Below are 19394 nucleotides of genomic sequence, written 5' to 3' on the forward strand. Positions count from 1 at the left end.
AATTTGATGGCGATGTTGTCAGATTTGGCAATGACTCGCCCTGTATGGTTAAAGGTAAGGGAGTTATTTCTCTTAATGGGAAGAGAAGTGTTGACGATGTCTATTAGGTTGAAGGCCTAAAGCACAATCTTTTGAGTGTGGCACAACTTAATGATAGAGGATACCCACTGGAGTTTAGAAATGGTAAGTGCAAAATCTTTGACAACAAAGGTGAATTGATTGCAACCGGGAAACAAACCAGAGGTAATCTATTTCATCTTAATCCTAAAGTTAGAAATTGTTTGATTGCAAAGATAGATGACAACTAGCTTTGGAATAGGAGATTTTCTCATATAAACTTTGATAACATTGTTAAAGTAAGCAAGTACAAGGTAGTAAGAGGTTTGCCTCAGCTAGACAAACTGGTTAATGGTCTTTGTAAAGAATGTCAGTTAGGAAAGATGACTTCTTCAACTTTCAAGAGCTAGTCCTTCTCAGTAGAGCACTTGTTAGATTTGGTTCATACAGATCTATGTGGACCAATAAGAACAAGAAGCATTCAAGGTGATAGATATTTCATGATCTTCACTGATGATTGTTCAGGGATGATGTGGGTCACATTCTTGAAGGATAAGAATGAATCTTTTGGTAAGTTCAAGGCATTCAAGGACTTAGCTGAGAAAGAGAGTGGCAAAAAGATAAAATGTCTGAGAAAATGTCTAAGAACAGATCAAGGCGGTGAATTTACTTATGCAGAATTCAATACGTACTATGATGATAATGGTATCAAATGACATCTTTCTGCACCAAGGACACAACAACATAATGGTATAGCAAAGAGGAACAATTGGTCAGTGGTTGAAGCTGCTAGGACAATATTGATACAAGGAGGTGTAGCAAAAACATTTTGGAAAGAAGTTGTAAGTACAACTATCTACACAATGAACCGAGTTCTAGTGAAAAGAGGTAAGGACAAGACCCCTTATGAATATTGGTATGGAAGATCACCTGATGTTAGCTATTTTAAGATATTTGGTAGCAAGTGTTTTATTAAAAGAGGTGATTATATTAGCAAGTTTGAAGCTAAGTGTGATGAAGGCATATTTCTTGGCTATTCCACCAAGAGTAAGGCCTATAAATGCTTCAACAACCGGACACAGAGAATTGTTGAGAGTGTTGATGTTTGAGTAGATGAATGTCCTAAATTTTTAGAAGGAACCAGTTTAGAGAAAAAGGATGAAGATCCTTGCATTTTGCTTTTGGAACCTAAAATTGTTAAATCAGAAACCTGTAAAGCAAATTTTGATGTACTTGTTCAACCAAAACAAATAAATTCAAAAGAAGATGATAATGAAGAAGCTAAACCTGAAGAGAATGATCATGTTATCCCTAGGTATGTGACACTGAACCACAGTCTTGAGCAGATTATTGGGGATAAGAATGCTGGAGTACTAACTAGAAGGAGAATAAGAGAGAACTCTTGCATGATCTCCACCATTGAATCTAGAAGTGCTAAGGAGGCATTTGGTGATGATCATTGGGTTAAAGCTATGGATGAGGAATTGGATCAAATTGAGAAGAACAACACTTGGACCCTGGTACCTCGACCGATAAATAAGAATGTTATAGGTAATAAATGGGTATTCAGAAACAAGTTAAATGAAGATGGTGTTGTAGTTCGCAACAAGGCAAGATTATTTTGCAAGGGTTATGCTCAAGAAGAAGGAGAAGATTATGGCAAAAATTTTGCACCAGTAGCAAGACTGGAAGGTGTTAGAACTTTACTTGCATTTCCAGCCCATAAGTAGTTCAAGGTATACTAGATGGATGTCAAGTTTGCATTTTTGAATTGGATATTGGAAGAAGAGGTATACATAGAGCAGCCAAATGGTTATGCTTTGACAAATGAAAAAGACATGGTATGCAGATTGCATAAAGCTCTGTATGGATTAAAGAAGGCACCCAGAGCATGGTATGAATGACTTCATACACATCTGATGAAGATAGGCTTTGCAAGAACCAGTGATGATAGTAATATTTATCTCAAGTCTGAAGGAGATGAAATACTGGTTAGTGAAGTATTTGTTGATGATATTATTTTTGGAGGTAATGATGTCATGAGCAACAGTTTTGCAGATGAAATGAAAATGAGTTTGAAATGTCTTTAGTAGGGGAAATAAAAAATTTCATAGGCTTGTAGATATAAGAAATGAAGAATAGTATTTTCATTACACAATCTAAGTATGTGAAAGAGGTTTTGAAGACTTTTGGCATGAGTGACTGTAAACCAATTGGAACACCAATGGTTATAGGTTGTAAGTTATCCATGGAAGATGAATCTAAGTCTGTTGATGAGAAGGAATATAGGTCAATGATTGGCAAATTACACTATGTTGTTCATAGTAGACTGGATATTGCCCATGCGGTTGGTATAGTTGCTAGATTCTAGAAGAACCCAAAGGAGACACATCTGATAGCAACCAAAAGAATTTTTAGATATCTGAAAGGTACAGTTGACTATGGATTATGGTATCCATATGGAGGAAACTTTGATTTGAAGGCATACACAGATGCTGATTGGGCAGGAAATGTTGATGTTTGGAAAAGTACTATCGGTGGAGCATTCTTTCTAGGAGGAAGGCTTGTTTCATAGAGTAGTAAAAAATAGAGTTGTACTTCACAATCTACTGTTGAAGCTGAGTATGTTGTAGCTTATATGAATTGTACACAGGCTATTTGGATGAGGCACATTTTGGAAGGTTTTAAGATGAAGATCTCAAAACCTATAAAGATTTTATGTGATAATACAAGTGCCATAAATATTTCTAAGAATCTTGTTTTGCACGCTCGCACCAAGCACATTGAATTGAAGTATCACTTTTTGAGGGAAAAAGTTCAAAGTAAAGATGTTATCTTAGAGAATGTTTCCACCAAGAAGCAGCTTGCAGATATCTTTACCAAACCTCTTCCTAAGACCACTTTTGAGTATCTTAGAAGTCAGTTGGGGGTTATCCCTCTTCATGAAGTTAGTTGAGCATGATGCTGATTGCATCAGTCCCTGAATCACTTGCAGAATTTTACATGGATTGATGAAGAAGTGGATGTATTCCATAGGGGGAGCATCAAGTTGTAGTATGTTGTTGATGCACAGTGAAAATTTGCAATTACATGTTTTACTTTCAATTTGGCATTGCTATCAAAGGGGAAGAAGAATTATGTGATTAGCAAAGGGAAACCAACGACAAGCTGAAGACAGCCAGAGCATGGTGAATATTTGGTAATGTAAACCAAGATTCCTATTCACCAATCATAATAGCAATCAAAGGCGTTGATATTTGTATTTCCATCAATGCTAAAGGGGGAGATTGTTGGCATTTGTATGAAGATTGCATTAATGATATTTTATGCTGTCATTGATGTCAATTGAACTGGTAATGGTATTTATGATATTGCTGATATTGTTGTTGTTATTGATATTGTCTTGTAATCGGTAGGAAGAACTTTGAGGAAGATGTTGTAAACCAGTATGTAAGTTTGTGAGTTGAACCGGTAAATTGGTGTATAAGGTTAAACCCTTTTCTATGCAATGTAACAGGTAAACCCTACCAGTTATTTTTGTTAAACCCTAAATGATTAGGTTTGTTGGTTTAAGATCTAAAGATGAGCGGTAATGATAGTGACATGTGTGGTCATTGTATGAAGATAAGTTCATATTGTTTTGGCATGTTTTTTTTATTGTCTAGGGAATGAGCAAAGTAGATTGCATCTAATGCATAGCGCATGATGAGTTACAAGTTTGATGAAGTGGTGATCATGGAGCGGTTGGAATTTTCTTGAAGAATGTGTATAGATTGCTATGTAAATCCAACGGTCACACTTGAACTAATTTGTTTATAATCTCTATGAGAGAATTAGGTTTTTGTTGTGTTACCAACCTAATTGATTTGTATTTAAGGTCGATGAAGTTGTTTTTAAAGTGTTGGCTGAAATCAGTTGAGTGTGTGGTTTCCTAACCGGAGAATGGATTTGTAGTTTTAGTAAAAGAAGATTGAAGCTTAAAAGGTCTGATCAAGAAAATGTAGTGCTATTCAAATAGATCAACAAAACCTATTGTTTTCTAACAATTATAGCAGAATTGAAATCCCCTAACCGATTAAGCTCTAACAAGCTTGGTTACTTCTTAAATCCTCTAACAAGGTGGTCCATTATCTTGGATTCTCAAATCCTCTACCGAGGTTACTCTTAACAGGGTATTTGCTTTTTATCAAGGCATTTTGTAAATCCCTTAACCAAGTGATTCCTAAAAAGATCAGTTCTTAACAAGACTTATTGTAAAAGCTTTAACAGGCTTGGCTCCTAATAGGGTGAACTTCAAAAGAGTTCATATAGCTATCTTGTGAGTCTCATCTCACTATGGTTTTTATCTTTTTGGGTTTTCCATGTATAAACATTTGTGTCACGTGGTGAATGTTTTTGTGGTTATGATCTTATTTGTTTATTTGATTGACTACTTAACTATTCTGATAAGGCATGATAACTGGAAGCATTGAGAGATAAAGTATGTTGATATATGATTAAGCATTTTGATGTTTACAAGATTGAAGTTGTTTATTGTTATGTTGTTATAATAGTTAACCGATTGATGTTAAGTATTCTTAACCGATTGATGTTAAGTATTCTTATGAGTATTGATCTTGACAGTGAAAGTTTACTTTATGAGTTTGAATTTGAGTTTGGGAAGTTTGTATCAGTTTTTCAGTTTATTGATTCACCCCCCCCCTCTCAGTAATCTACCAGATACTTATTCTTTCATCATACCATCACACTACTCATCACAAAGGAGCCTCACTGACTACAGATAAAATACTAAATTACAGTAAGAAACTAAACTCTGAAAGTGCATCTAATATGCTGGATGAGTTTCGGTTTAAGAACAAACTGTACTGGTTAACACTGTCACCTTCCTTTACCAGTATCAATTCACTTCCCAATGTTCTTGACAAATAACCAAGGCCAACTACAAAACATAACATTTGTAGCTATCGATCAAGATCTTGCTCATACAATCTCACATTACCTATTTCCCAAAATGACCTAATAGACTAACTTATATACCCTTGCCTTATTTTGGCTTACAATCATATTACAAAAGATAAATACATGCTGGCCCAAAACAAAATATAAACATTAATCTTCATGACCATTTCCACTTTAACATTTGTCAGATCTATCTCTTATGTTGGTCTCCAAATACCGGTACCTAGTTTGTCTGTTTTCCTTGCTCTTCAATATGTCATTTTCCTTAAATGTCAGATGTCAATCCTTGAATACCGGATAAGTATCCAACCCAAAATGATGTTTTTTTCCATCAATAAAATCATCACCATGATCTTGAAGGAGTGTCAATTGCAAACAATCTCCCCCTTTGGCATTAATGGCAACACTATTGTGAAAAATGAATCATTGAGTTGTTGTTCCGGTTCCTGTCCAAAATCTTCCCAAAAACTGATCTCAAAAAGTTGCTCCCCTTGAGCTATACCTTACTTCTTATGTACAATCCTCCCCAAAAGATATTTTTCACATGCTACTCCTCTCCCCCTTTGACAACAATGCCAAAGCCAGGGAAAATAATAAGAAATGAATGAAATCAAAATTGTGTTTACCGGATCTTGATGTGCTTGATTATATCAAGGTAAGAACTCTTCAAAAATCGGCATGCAATTCTTCTTTTGATAATGAGTCTAGTTTGGGCTTACTCATTTGTTCCATACATTCCCTTTTATGAAGCAATAAAGTGTTTATGTGGGGGCTGACCAAACCTCTCAATTCTCTGGCCCGCCGAATTAACCTATCCTTATCCTTCTCCAAAGCTGAAATTTCTTATTCAAAAAGCAAAATTTGACCATCAAGAGTGTTGGTCAATGATTGAGTACCATCAAAATTATTTACAACCTGCTCAATCCTGTCCTTAGCCATCTTTATTTTAACATCTAGTTCTATTTTTATTTTTGTAGTGTTAGTGCAAGACCGATATATATTGTTGCATTGATGAAGGGCTTCATCAATCCTTTTCAATCCTTATGTCGACTTGACCTTATTAGATGTGATCATGTTATCACAAGTAACTTTACTTGCTACATTATACCTTTCTAGTAACTACTAGTTTGACACTTGTTGTAGAGTTTTGAACTCCTTAGCAATGTGCTCTATCAAACCCTTTAGCTTTCCCGAAGGGCTAGCTACCTGACTGATCTGGCATTCTGGTACAAGCTGCTGTAAGATTTAAATTGCTTGCTCTATTACTTGTTTTTCCTTTGTTCCTTCCTTCATTTGATTTTATGATGCAACAAACATCAAATCTAAACTGCTCTATATTCTTCTTCTCAAAATGATTGAAGTCCACTTGACTAGATGTGTCAAGTGCCAATAATGAGGGACCAACAACCAATGATTGTGCCAATACCCTAACTTCAATCTGTTCTACTACTTTTTCCTCTACCTTTTGTTCTTTTTCTTCCTGTTCCTTCTCCTATTCCTTCTCCTTGGCACCAATGGCTTCACCACTTGGTGTAGTTATTTCTTTTTTTGATCCTATATCATGAATCTCAATTGTATCTACATCAATAACCAGAGGAGAATTGTCCTCATTATTATCTACTAGTTTATTTTCCTCTACATCTAGTACATTTGTGATTGCCAGAGGAATATCTTTAGTTATTTTCTTATCCAATACCGATGGGTCTATACCATATATGCCTTTACCCTTAGCATCAACTAGGATGTCTAGAATGTCAGACTTAGGAGGAACTTTTGGTGATGTAAAGAAATACGGATTATCAATAAAGAATTTTACCCATACCTCGTGGGTTTCTTTGACTATTTCATTTACTCTTCCCACCATTAGACTAACTTGCCTGTGCCTACTCCAAAAAAGTTGTTTTATTTGCAAATTCAAGGCACTTCTTCATTTCCTCTTCAAAGATTGCACCACAAACAGTTATTAGTTCTTGAATCTTTATATTCTTGTCTTCCTCAAGTGTAGATAGTCTTCTCGCATTTAATTTATTATACAACTCTGCCGATATTTTCTTTTCTATCTCTATTAAGGCCTTCTTATATGTTGGTATAATGGATGTGTTGCATTGGTTTTTTCATTGATGTCAACACTTATCAACACTTATCCTTCTGAAGATCTTTGGTTATATTGAACCAACACATTATGTTCACCGACAAGTTTAGTGACTTATACACAGTCATCGGTATATCATTCACCCGCAGGTTATATTATTCACTGGCATTGAGGATGACGTGTTATCATCTCGAGATCACTTAGTTATGTTGAAGACATGGTTTGGACACTTGGTTTTGGTATTTTGGTTATTGGTCTAATCGAGTTGACATATTTGTTGTTACCTGCAAATTAGTCTAGGTTATGGACCAGGATGCATTATCTATTCCAAATCAGCATGACATATTATGGAAATGATTTAATCAATTGGATATTGTTGTAAATGCATTGAGCCGACGTGATGCATCACATCTTGACTTATTTGTAATTGATTTGATTGTAATATTCTTTATTACCCGACCTACACATTTGGTCTTAGGTTTTGGTATATATGAAAGATCTCATTTGTGAGATGAAGTAAGCAAAAAAATAGAATAGAGAGATGGTATATGGTTATGGTACTATAACATGGTATGTGTGAATATTGAAGGTCATATGAGCAAACCATAGAGAAGGTTCAAGGAAGGTTTGAAGGTGATTATCAGAGCTTAACTGGTACTGAATCTAGCATTGGAGATGTTATTTTGAGCAGTACATTATCATTGGATTTAATCATCTAATTGTAGTCAGTGTGACTCCTATTTTGTGATTGAGCAGTGAGCTCTAGGCGATTGGCCTTCTGCATGTGCAGACCCCATTTGTATACACATACTATCTGCAGTAGTATCATTTGATTGTGGGTAAGGTTTCCCACCGTGGTTTTTCCCCTTATAGGGTTTCCATGTACAAATATTTGTGTTATATGTTGTGGATGTTGATTCTCTTTTTGTTTCATGCATTAAGTTTCACCGGTATTGATATTAACTGTTAAATCTGTTAACCGGTATTAAGTATCAAGTTTGATTAAGTTATATTTGGGTTGAAATTAATTGACAACTAATTCACCCCCCCCCTCTCAGTTGCCTTTGGGTCCTAACAATTGGTATCAGAGCTAAGTCCTCTTTTTGCAGATGTTTAACAACTTGAGGAGATTCTATGGCAACTAACTTTTTCAGGAAGGACAGTCTGAAACTTGATGGAACTAACTATTGGGACCTATAAAATTTTGAGTCAATTTAAGAGGCCCATTTCAAAGGCAGGTAAAATGAAGCCAACAATCCTCCCCTACATGAGTTAAAAGGTAGACAATAAAAACTTCAGAGCAAATGCAATTGGCCCATCTAAAGCTTTTTTACTTGGGCGCCAAAGAGGGTTTTAAAAGGCCAGAGAAAACTTCCATGTAAATATTGCCAGGCATAAACATTTATCCCACATTGGTTGTGCAAGGGGCATTTGTTGTATTTAAATACAAAGCTACACACTTCTATAGTGTCACAAGCTTAAGGGCTTTTGGCAAGTGGTGGTCTATGGCCCAGTGGACCCCGCATGTGCGCACATCTCAAGGCCTCTGAAATTTTGGGACATGTTGGCGAGAAGAAGCTAAGGGTCATGCAAATCGAGAAGATCCGATGGCAAATCCGAAGTGATCCAATGGTGGTCGCTAGGTCACGATGGAAATGTGCCTGAAATGTTATCCCTCGCGACCCCGCAACAAAGAAGAGCTCCATTCCGGCAGTGAGTCCAGGCCATGTTGAGGTGGCAGGACTGGGAGCCCGGAGCCAATCAGGGGGTGCCACATGGCAGAGCATAGAAGGAGGAAAATGGCCAAAGTCAAACTTAAATGATATAGTCCCGACTATAGAGAAGAAAATTCAAAATTTAAATGACTGTTGTGCTTGACCAATCTACAAGATAAATTAATGACTGATCTGCAAAGGGATTGATGGTTGAGGGGTCATTTTTTGCCTGAATATACAAGTGTTATATATCATTGGTAAGCTCTCAATCCGAGGAATCCATTTCTGCAGTCAAGTATAACCCACGACAAATATTTTTGGGGAAGTTACCTCGGGATCTCAGAATATATTTTTCAGTCAGAAAGAGAAGATTTTCAGCAGGCCAAGTGTGTGGAACGTTAATGCAAAATTTTAGGACAGTTGTCCTGATCTGATGAAACCTAATCTCAGTCCATTCCTTCTTATTCTGAAGTCTTCTCATTTTGGAGGGGTTCCATATTTTTGTGAGCAAGGTTCCTTAATCTTGGTTTCCAATTCTGAGTTTTTTTTCAGAGTTTGTATAGTCTATGGTCTTCTTGCAAATAATGGAGTCTATCTTCTTGTTGTAGGTATTTTTGTTGCAGGTTCTTATGTATGTAAGGCATGCATAAATTCACACAAACTTGTCTCTAAAAATGTATTTCTTTGTTACAAATTAAATCCTCAAGGAGGTTGTAATTTGTCATCTCAAGGAGATTGTTGTGATTGTTTGTGGGTATTCCTTAAGGAAGAATTTAAACCCTATAATCAATCATAAATAATGGAATATATTTTCAAGATCTGATGATTTTGTGAATAAGCTGATTAATTCATTTATGTAAGGCAATAATGCAGGAATATTCAATGATGAAGATGTATTTGCAATAGAAGTTTTCATTTACAATTTGATGTATGACTCCATGCCCTTGGATAAGGCACTAGTCTTGTAGATTCTGAGGATTCTTAGATATTTCTTAAAAATCAAATATCCATTTACTTTTATGTTTGTAGTTTTAGTTTGTTCCACCTATCTCATGCTTCAACTTAGTTGAGATGTCAATGTAGATCTAGCCCATCTGCAGTAACCTCCTAGTTGTTAAGCCTTATGAGATCTATCTGCTTTTGTTGATGCTGCCATATGTATGTAATGGGTTTGAGTCAATGCATCAAAGGTACACCCACCTAGGTTTTACAGAGTTTGAAGAGTAGAAGGATTCAAATCCTTGTTATGTTGTCCAAGTCCTAAAGTTCTTCATTGTATGAAGTTGGCTATTTCATAGATAGATAGCAGGTGAATTTGGTTTGCTTATTTTTTAGAACAACACTAACTATGGTATATGGAAGATCATAATGGAGACACATCTAAATTGCATTGGAAATGACATATGGGATGTTACAAATAATGGTTATGTTGGTCCTACATCAAATCAACCTAATCCACCAACATTGGGTAAGGATCAAGAGAATGATTGTAGAGCAAGAGAAGCACTCTTGAGTGCCTTGTTAGATCAGCAAATCATGGGATTATCAGACTGATCTACTACTAAAGCTATTTGGGATAAATTGGAGACATTGAATGAAGGAGATACCACTGTCAAAATTGCAAAATTGGAATGCTTTCGGGTCAGGTATGAAAATTTGAAAATGGAAGAAGATGAAAGAATTTTTGCTTTTATGGAAAGGGTTAATGAAATTGTTTTAGGAATACAATGTTGTGGAGGTTCCTTAAGTGAAGATGAAATTGTTTCTAAAGTTTTGAGAGCATTACCACCGACATACAAAATGAAAGTAACTACTATTAATGAGTTGAGAACAATGCCTAATACATCAGTATCTAGAGTTACCTTGGTTGGAAAACTTTCAGCATTTGAGCTTGATGAATTTGATCCTGTTGCTACAATTAAGATAGATTTAACCTTCAAAGCATCATCATCTGATAAATCTGATTGGAAAGCACTTTATGTAAGAGAACTTGAAGATATCAGGAAGGAAAATCAAGAACTGGAAGAACTTGAAGCATTATTTGCAAGGAAAATGCCTAAAGGTCCTATTGGTAGTAAGTATGAAGTTAAAACACCATTTAAATGTTTTAACTACAATAAAGTTGGTCATATGGCATCTAGATGTCCTGATAAACATGCAAGATTAAGAGAAGAAGCTAAAAGAACATATAGGCCTAACCCTGAATATCAAAGATACAGATTTAAGAAGAATAGAGACAAATCATGTTACTATGTTGATGAAGGAGTTACTGATGATTCTGATGAAGAACCGACAAACAATGGATGGGCTTTTGTTGCAATAACAAAAGATCAACCGACATCTACTGTTCCATAGATAGAGTAGGCCTTGGCAACTAAAATTGAAGAAAAGGATGAATGGATTATAGATTCTGAATGTTCACATCATATGACTGGAGATAAAAGTAAATTCTTATCTTTTCAGGAATACAATGGAGGTCTAGTAAGATTTGGGGATGAAAAAGCTTATTTGATCAGAGGAAAAGGCACTATATCTTTTGATGGTAAGCATAATACTGACAATGTTTATTATGTTGAAGGTTTGAAACATAATCTTTTGAGTGTTGGTCAATTAGTTGAAAAGGGATTTTGGTTACAATTCAAGAATGATAAATGCAAAATCATGAATAGAACTGGTTTGGAGATTGCAACCGGTAATTAGACTAAAGGTAATATCTTTCATTTGAACAACAATGAAAAGACATGCTTGATTGCACATATTTATGAAAGTTGGTTATGGCATAAAAGACTGTCATGTGAATTTTGATTGCATTATAAAGATTAGCTCATCTAAGACAGTAAGGGATTTACCTAAGATTGTAAAACCTCATAATCCAGTATGTAAGGAATGTCAAATGGGAAAGCAAGTTAGAACAACTTTTAAGAGTATTTCTGAGAAATCCAATAATGTTCTTGATTTAATTCATACTGACTTGTGTGGTCTGACAAGAACAAGAAGTCTACAGGGAGATAGATACTTTATGCTAATCATTGATGATTATTCTAGAATGTGTTGGGTTACTTTTCTTAGGGAGAAATCAGAAGCTTTTGGGAAATTCAAATTATTCAAGGCAATGGTAGAGAATGAAACCGGTAAGAAAGTCAATTGTTTAAGATCAGATCAAGGAGGTGAATTTACATCCAAGGAGTTTAATATATTTTGTGAAGTGAATGGAATTAGAGGACAACTATCAGCACCTCGGACACCTCAGCAAAATGGAGTTATGGAAAGGAAGAACATAACTATTCTGGATGCAACCAAAAGCATAATATTGGAAACAAATCTACCTCATGTGTACTGGAGAGAAGCAGTGAATACAACAGTTTACACTTTCAACAGAGTTCACATCAAAGGTGAAACCGGTAAGACACCTTATGAATTATGGTTTGGTAATATTCCTACTCTTAAATACTCCAGAATATTTGGAAGCAAATATTACATTAGGAGAGATGAGTATGTTGGTAAATTTGATCCTAGAAGTGATGAAGGAATATTTCTTGGTTATTCATCTAAGAGCAAAGCATATAGATGTTTTAATAAAAGATTTCATAAAATTATTGAGAGTGCAAATGTGAAGATAGATGAACACTTTAGAGGAAGTTCAAGGTCTATGGATTCTGAACTGATAGTTGAGATGATCATAAATGAACCTATACATAGTGCACTAGTATAGAATGTGGATCCAGTCACACCAGCATCATCTGAGAATTCCACAATGACTGAAGAATAACAGCAAGTGAACACACCCAGGTATGTAAGACTGAATCACTCTGAAAGTCAGATAATTGGGAATAAGTATCAAGGTGTTATGACAAGAGGAAGATTGGCAAAAGAAGAGGTATGTTTAATTTCTCAAATTGAACTAGCATCTGTTATAGATGCATGTGAAGATAAACATTGGATTAAAGCTATGGAAGATGAATTAGAACAAATTGAAAAGAACAATACATGGACATTTGTTCCCCGACCTAAAGATAAAAATGTATTTGGAACTAAATGGGTATTCAGAAATAAACTTAATGGAGATGGTAAGGTAATCAGAAACAAAGCAAGATTAGTGTGTAAAGGATATTCACAGAAAGAGGGAATTGATTACAATGAAACCTTTGCATCGGTAGCTATAATTGAGGTAGTCAGATTATTTCTTGCATTTGCATCCCACAAGAACTATAAAGTATATCAAATGGATGTAAAATGTGCATTTCTAAATGGTGATCTTGAAGAGGAAGTTTACATTGAACAACTTGATGGATTTTCATTGACAAATGATAAAGATATTGTTTGCAGATTAAGAAAAGCTTTATATGGATTGAAGCAAGTTCCTAGAGCTTGGTATGCTAGATTGGACAAATATATTTTGAAGCTTGGTTACACTAAAGGTAATGCTGACATCAATTTATATTTCAAAGTGACTAATGAAGACATCTTGGTTATTGAAGTTTTTGTTGATGACATCATTTTTGGAGGAGAAGACAGTTTATGTAAAGACTTTGCTAATAAGATGTAGGAAGAATTTTAAATGTCTATGATTGGGGAGAAAATTATTTTTAGGATTGCAGATTTCACAGAATGATAAAGGTATATTCATATGTCAAACAAAGTACTTGAAGGAACTACTAAATAATTTTGGTATGGAAAACTCTAAACCGATAAGTACTCCTATGACTACAACTGATAAATTAACATTGAAAGATGATTCAGCTCTTGTTAATCCGACAAGATACAAATCTATGATTGGAGGTTTACTATATTTGACACAAATGAGACCTGATATAATGAATGCAATATGTATTGTTTCAATATTTCAAAGTAATCCTAGAGAAAATCATGAATCAACAGTGAAAAGGATTCTCCAATATCTACAAGGCACAACAAATCTTGGTTTATAGTATCCTAAAGATGAAAATTTTGATTTATGTGCATACACTGATGCAAATTGGGTAGGAGATGTAGATGATAGAAAGAGAACCACCGGCAGGGTATTCTTTCTTGGTAGCAGATTGATTTCATGGTTGAGCAAGAAACAAAGTTGTACATCATTATCAACAACAAAATTAGAATATGTTGCAACAACAACTAATTGTACTCGGGTATTATGGATTAAGAAAATGTCCAAGGACATAAAGGTAAAATGTGAAGAACCTATAATCATTTACTGTGATATTTCAACAACAATTGATGTATCTATGAATCCCTTATTTCACTCTAAAACTAAACATGTTTCTATCAAATATAATTTTCTAAAAGATAATGTTGAAGCAAAAGAAGTGAGATTGGTTTATGTCACTAGTACATTTGGGCCTAATTTCTGATGGCTAATTGTCAGATTTGTGACGACCAAACATCAGACTTCCAAAAAACTTTACCATCGAAAACTCGTCATCGGGCTTCCTGGCGATGCCATTTACGTTGGTCGTTGGACGATGTAATGAACTCATATGATGGCGGCTATATTTGCACCCCTCACCACAAATATCGACAGATTTCTGACAGATGTTATGATTGCTCCTTGACGACCGTCTGACATGGAAGTGATGTCGGATATACAACATCCTTGTCGGACGTTTTATTAGTTGTTGTCAGAATTCCAATGGTGAGAGATGATGTGGGTCAAACGGCTTTGCCATCGGTGAATGAAAGCATTGAACAAGTTCTATTTTTAAAAATTGCATTAAACATTTATTATTTATTTGATTCAGTGTTATTTGCAAAAAATGATTATCAATGATGTTTCCTTTCTCCAAGAATTGTCTAGGATCTTTCTGTCAGATAATATGTAACATTGAATGACTAAATCTTTTCTTTCCAAATGCTTATTTTATTTAATTATTATCTGAGTGTGAATTAAAATTTATATCTGTACGGAAGCAGAACATACAAGCTGAAGAGTCATGTGCAAGCAAATTTCCTAAACGAAAGCAAATAGGCATTATCTTGAATGACATGGAAACAAGCTCATCAGCTGCTTAGAAGAGAGCAATTGGAGAATGGTAGAGGAAAGTGTTTAAGGGTGATAAATAGATAGAGAGTATGCAATACAAACAAACAATGTCCGGAGTGTCTGATGTGATGTCTCTAATTTATGTCCAGAGGGACTAACTGGTTTTGGAGTTCCTACGAAACCTATTGGGTCACGCTTGGAGGAAATCAATGTGTTCATGCAAGGAGAACCTTTTTTCTATTATGAGAATGATGCTTTTGCATTGAGGGATATTTGGAAGTCAATATCCAAAAATTTCTATAGTGTGGAACTAGAGTTGGCAGACTCGAAGTAATTTTCAGCTTTCAGAAGACCAAGAGGTTATGTACACAATCTCCCAAAAGAAGGGAGATTTCAAGCATTGCCTCTCCCTCAAATGACTATTCAGGAAGCACTTCCTCAGACCAAAAATAACTTTATCAACTTAATGCTTAATATCAGTAAACCAGTCTTTTATGCCGATAGACAGTTTTATCAGTTAATTGTAATATCGGTAAAGATTAATGCATGAAACAAAAGGACAAAGTCATCCACAACACATAACACCAATATTTGTACGTGGAAACCCTGTAAGGGGAAAAGCCATGGTGGGAAACCTTACCCACAATCAGATGATGCTACTGCAGATAGTATGTGTATACAAATGGGGTCTGCACATGCAGAAAGGCCAAGCGCCTAGAGCTCACTACTCAAACACAAATAGGAGTCACACTGACTACAATTGGATGGTTAAATCCAATAAGGATGTACTACTCAAATTAGCATCTTTCTATGCTGGATTCAGTATCAATGTAGTTCTGATTGTCTTCACAAAAACCCTCCTTCAACCTTCAGATGATGTCTGCATGTATAGCTATGCTTATTCTCACATATACCTTCACACAATTTTTTTCGCATTCCACACATGATCTTACAAATAAGATCTTACATTTATATCATAATCTAAGACCAATTTTAGTAGGTCGACTCTAAAGGGTATTACAATAAAATCAATTTACAAACAAAACAATGTCTGATGCAATAACTGATTCAACATGTCAGCTTGATGCATTTACAACAATAATAAGACATCTCCATAGTGTGTCGTGCTGATCTAGAAAAGATAAACTTATTGATGTATATCTTGGACCTATTTGTCGATAACAACAAATATGCAAATACGAAATATGCCAATGACCAAAACTCTAAGACAAAGTGTCCAAACAATGTTTTTGACATAACCAGGTGTTTTCCATGCTATTCCAAGTGTCGGTGAACATTATATCCTGTTGGTGTACCAGATACCAGTGATTGCGTATAAGTCACTTGCTTGTCGGTGAATGTTGCTGGTTCTCCAAAGTGCCAGAGTTGATAAGTGTTTAGTAGGTGTTGACATCAATGACAATACCATACCAAAATGCCAACAATCTCCCCCTTTGGCATTGATGGAAACACAAGATGGAAAAACCATCAAAGTGCCAAAACCAAAAACCAATAATCTCCCCAAAGTAACAATCTCTCCCCCTAGGAGTGACATGAGTTTTCCTTGTGTTTTTCCATACCAATCTCTCCCCCTTTGACATCAAATGCCAAAGCAATATAAAGACCATTTTTCAAATACAAAATACCAACCAATTCACTATAACAACTACCCCCCCTAAGAAGTAGCAGCTTTCTTATCAAAGCCGGAGTAAAAGATTTCTTTGTTATTTTTGTCGGTTGATGACTATCATCAATTGTCTAAGTTTCTACCGGTGGGGGTATGACCCCAAGCTAGTCTCTGAGATATTCAAAAGTCTCCTTAGGTAGAGGTTTAGTGAAAATATCTACAATATTCTCTTTAGTATTCACATAAACCAGTTTAATTTCTTTTGCTTCAACATTTTCCCTTAGAAAATTCAATTTGATAGAAACATGTTTGGTTTTAGAATGTAGTACCAGATTCTTAGATATATCAATTGCTGCAATGTTATCACAATAGATAGTAATAGGTTCCTTATATTTTAACTTTATGTCTTTCAACATTTTCTTAAGCCATAGTACCTGTGTACAGTTGGTTTTTGGTGCAACATAATCTAATTCAGTTGTTGATAAAGATGTACAACTTTGTTTCTTACTCAACCAAGAAATTAATCTGCTTCCAAAAAAAAAATGCTCCATTGGTGGTGCTTTTTCTATCATCCACATCTCCTACCCAATTTGCATCTGTGTATGCACATAATTCAAAGTTTTCATCTCTAGGATACCATAATCCAAGATTTGCAGTGCCTTGTAAGTATCGAAAAATCCTTTTTACTGCTGATTCATGATTTTCTCTAGGATTACTTTGAAATCTTAAAACAATACATACTACATTCATGATATCAGGTCTTGTTTGTCTCAAATACAGTAAACCTCCTATCATAGATTTGTACCTAGTCAGATTAATAGGTGTAGATTCATCCCTTAGTGATAATTTTTCATTTGTAGTCATAGGTGTGCTTACCAGTTTAGAGTTCTCCATCCCAATTTTCTTTAATAACTCCTTCAAGTACTTGGATTGACTCAAGAATATACATTTATCAGTCTGTGAAATCTACAATCCTAAAAAGAATTTTATTTCTCCAATCATAGACATTTCAAATTCTTGCTGCATTTCAATAGAAAATTCTTTACATAATCCATCTTCTCCTCCAAAGATTATATCATCAACAAAAACTTCTATAACCAAGATGTCATCATTTGTTACTTTATAATATAAGTTTTTGTCAGCATTACCTTTAGAAAAACCAATCTTCAAAAGATACTTATCCAATATTGCATACCAAGCTCTTGGAGCTTGTTTCAACCCATACAAAGCTTTCCTTAACTTGCAAACCATATCTTTGTTATCTGTCAAAGAAAATCCATCAGGTTGTTCAATGTAAACTTCTTCTTCAAGATCTCCATTCAGAAATGCACATTTAATATCCATTTGATATACTTTGTAGTTCTTGTGTGCTACAAAAGCCAAAAATAATCTGACTGCCTCAATTCTAGCTACCGGTGCAAAGGTTTCATTATAATCAGTTCCTTCTTTCTGAGAATATCCATTACACACTAGTCTTTATTTATTCCTGATTACCTTACCATCTTCATTAAGTTTGTTTCTGAATACCCACTTTCTTCCAATCACATTTTTGTCTTTAGGCTGGGGAACTAATGTCCATGTGTTGTTTTTCTCAATTTGTTCTAGTTCCTCTTCCATAGCTTTAATCTAGTGTTTATCCTCACATGCCTCATTAATTGATGATGGTTCAATTTGAGAAATAAGACATACCTCTTCATTTGTCAGTCTTCCTCTTGTCATAGCTCCTTTATTCTTGTTCCCAATTATCTGATCTTCAGAGTGATTCAGTCTTACATATTGGGGTGTCTTTGTTTGTTGTTGTTCCTTAGTTACTGTGGAATTTTTAGATGACATCGGTGCAACTGGATCTTCATTCTGTACTGGTGGGTTCAATGTAGGTTCATTTGTTATAATCTTTGTTGCCGCTTCAAAGTCTATGTACCTTGAAGTTCCTCTGAATTGTTCATCAATCTTCACATTTGTACTCTCAACAATTTTCTGCAATCTTTTATTAAAACATCTATATGCCTTGCTCTTAGATGAATAACCAAGAAATATCCCTTCATCACTTCTAGGATCAAATTTGCCAATATACTCATCTCTTCTAATATAGCATTTATTTCCAAATATTCTGAAATATTTAAGAGTAGGAGTAATACCAAACCATAGTTCATGAGGGGTCTTACCGGTTTCTCCTTTGATGTGACCTTTGTTGAATGTATAGACCATTGTACTTGTTGCCTCTCTCCAATACACATGTGGTAGATTTTCTTCTGATAACATACTTCTTGCAGCATCCAAGATAGTTTTGTTTTTCTTTTCAACAACTCCATTCTGTTGTGGTGTCTGGGGTGCTGATAGTTGTCTTCTAATTCCATTCACTTCACAGAATGCATTAAACTCCTTAGATGTAAATTCTCCTCCTTGATCTGATCTCAGACATTTGATTTTCTTACCAGTTTCATTCTCTAATATTGCTTTGAAAAGTTTGAACTTTCCAAGTGCTTCTGATTTTTCTCTGAGAAAAGTAACCCAACACATTCTAGAGTAGTCATTAATGATTAGCATGAAATATCTATCACCTTGCAAACTTTTAGTTCTAGCTGGACCACATAAATCAGTATGAATTAAGTCAAGAGCATTATTTGATTCTTCTAGAATACCTTTAAAAGTAGCTCTAACTTTTTTTCCAAATTGACATTCCTTACATATTGCATTGTGAGGTTTGACAATTTTAGGTAAATCTCTAACTACCTTAGTAGTACTAATTTTTACCATGCAATCAAAATTTACATGACAAAGTCTCTTATGCCATAGCCAACTTTCATCAATATGAGAAATCAAGCATGTCTTTTCACTATTATTCAAATGAAAGATATTACCTCTAGTTTGATTATCGGTTGCAATTTCCAAACTAGTTCTATTCATGATTTTGCATTTTCTATTTTTGAATTGTAACTGAAATCCTTTCTCAACTAATTGACC

The sequence above is a fragment of the Cryptomeria japonica genome, chromosome 5, assembly GCF_030272615.1.
Source record: "Cryptomeria japonica chromosome 5, Sugi_1.0, whole genome shotgun sequence".
Lineage (NCBI taxonomy): Eukaryota > Viridiplantae > Streptophyta > Pinopsida > Cupressales > Cupressaceae > Cryptomeria > Cryptomeria japonica.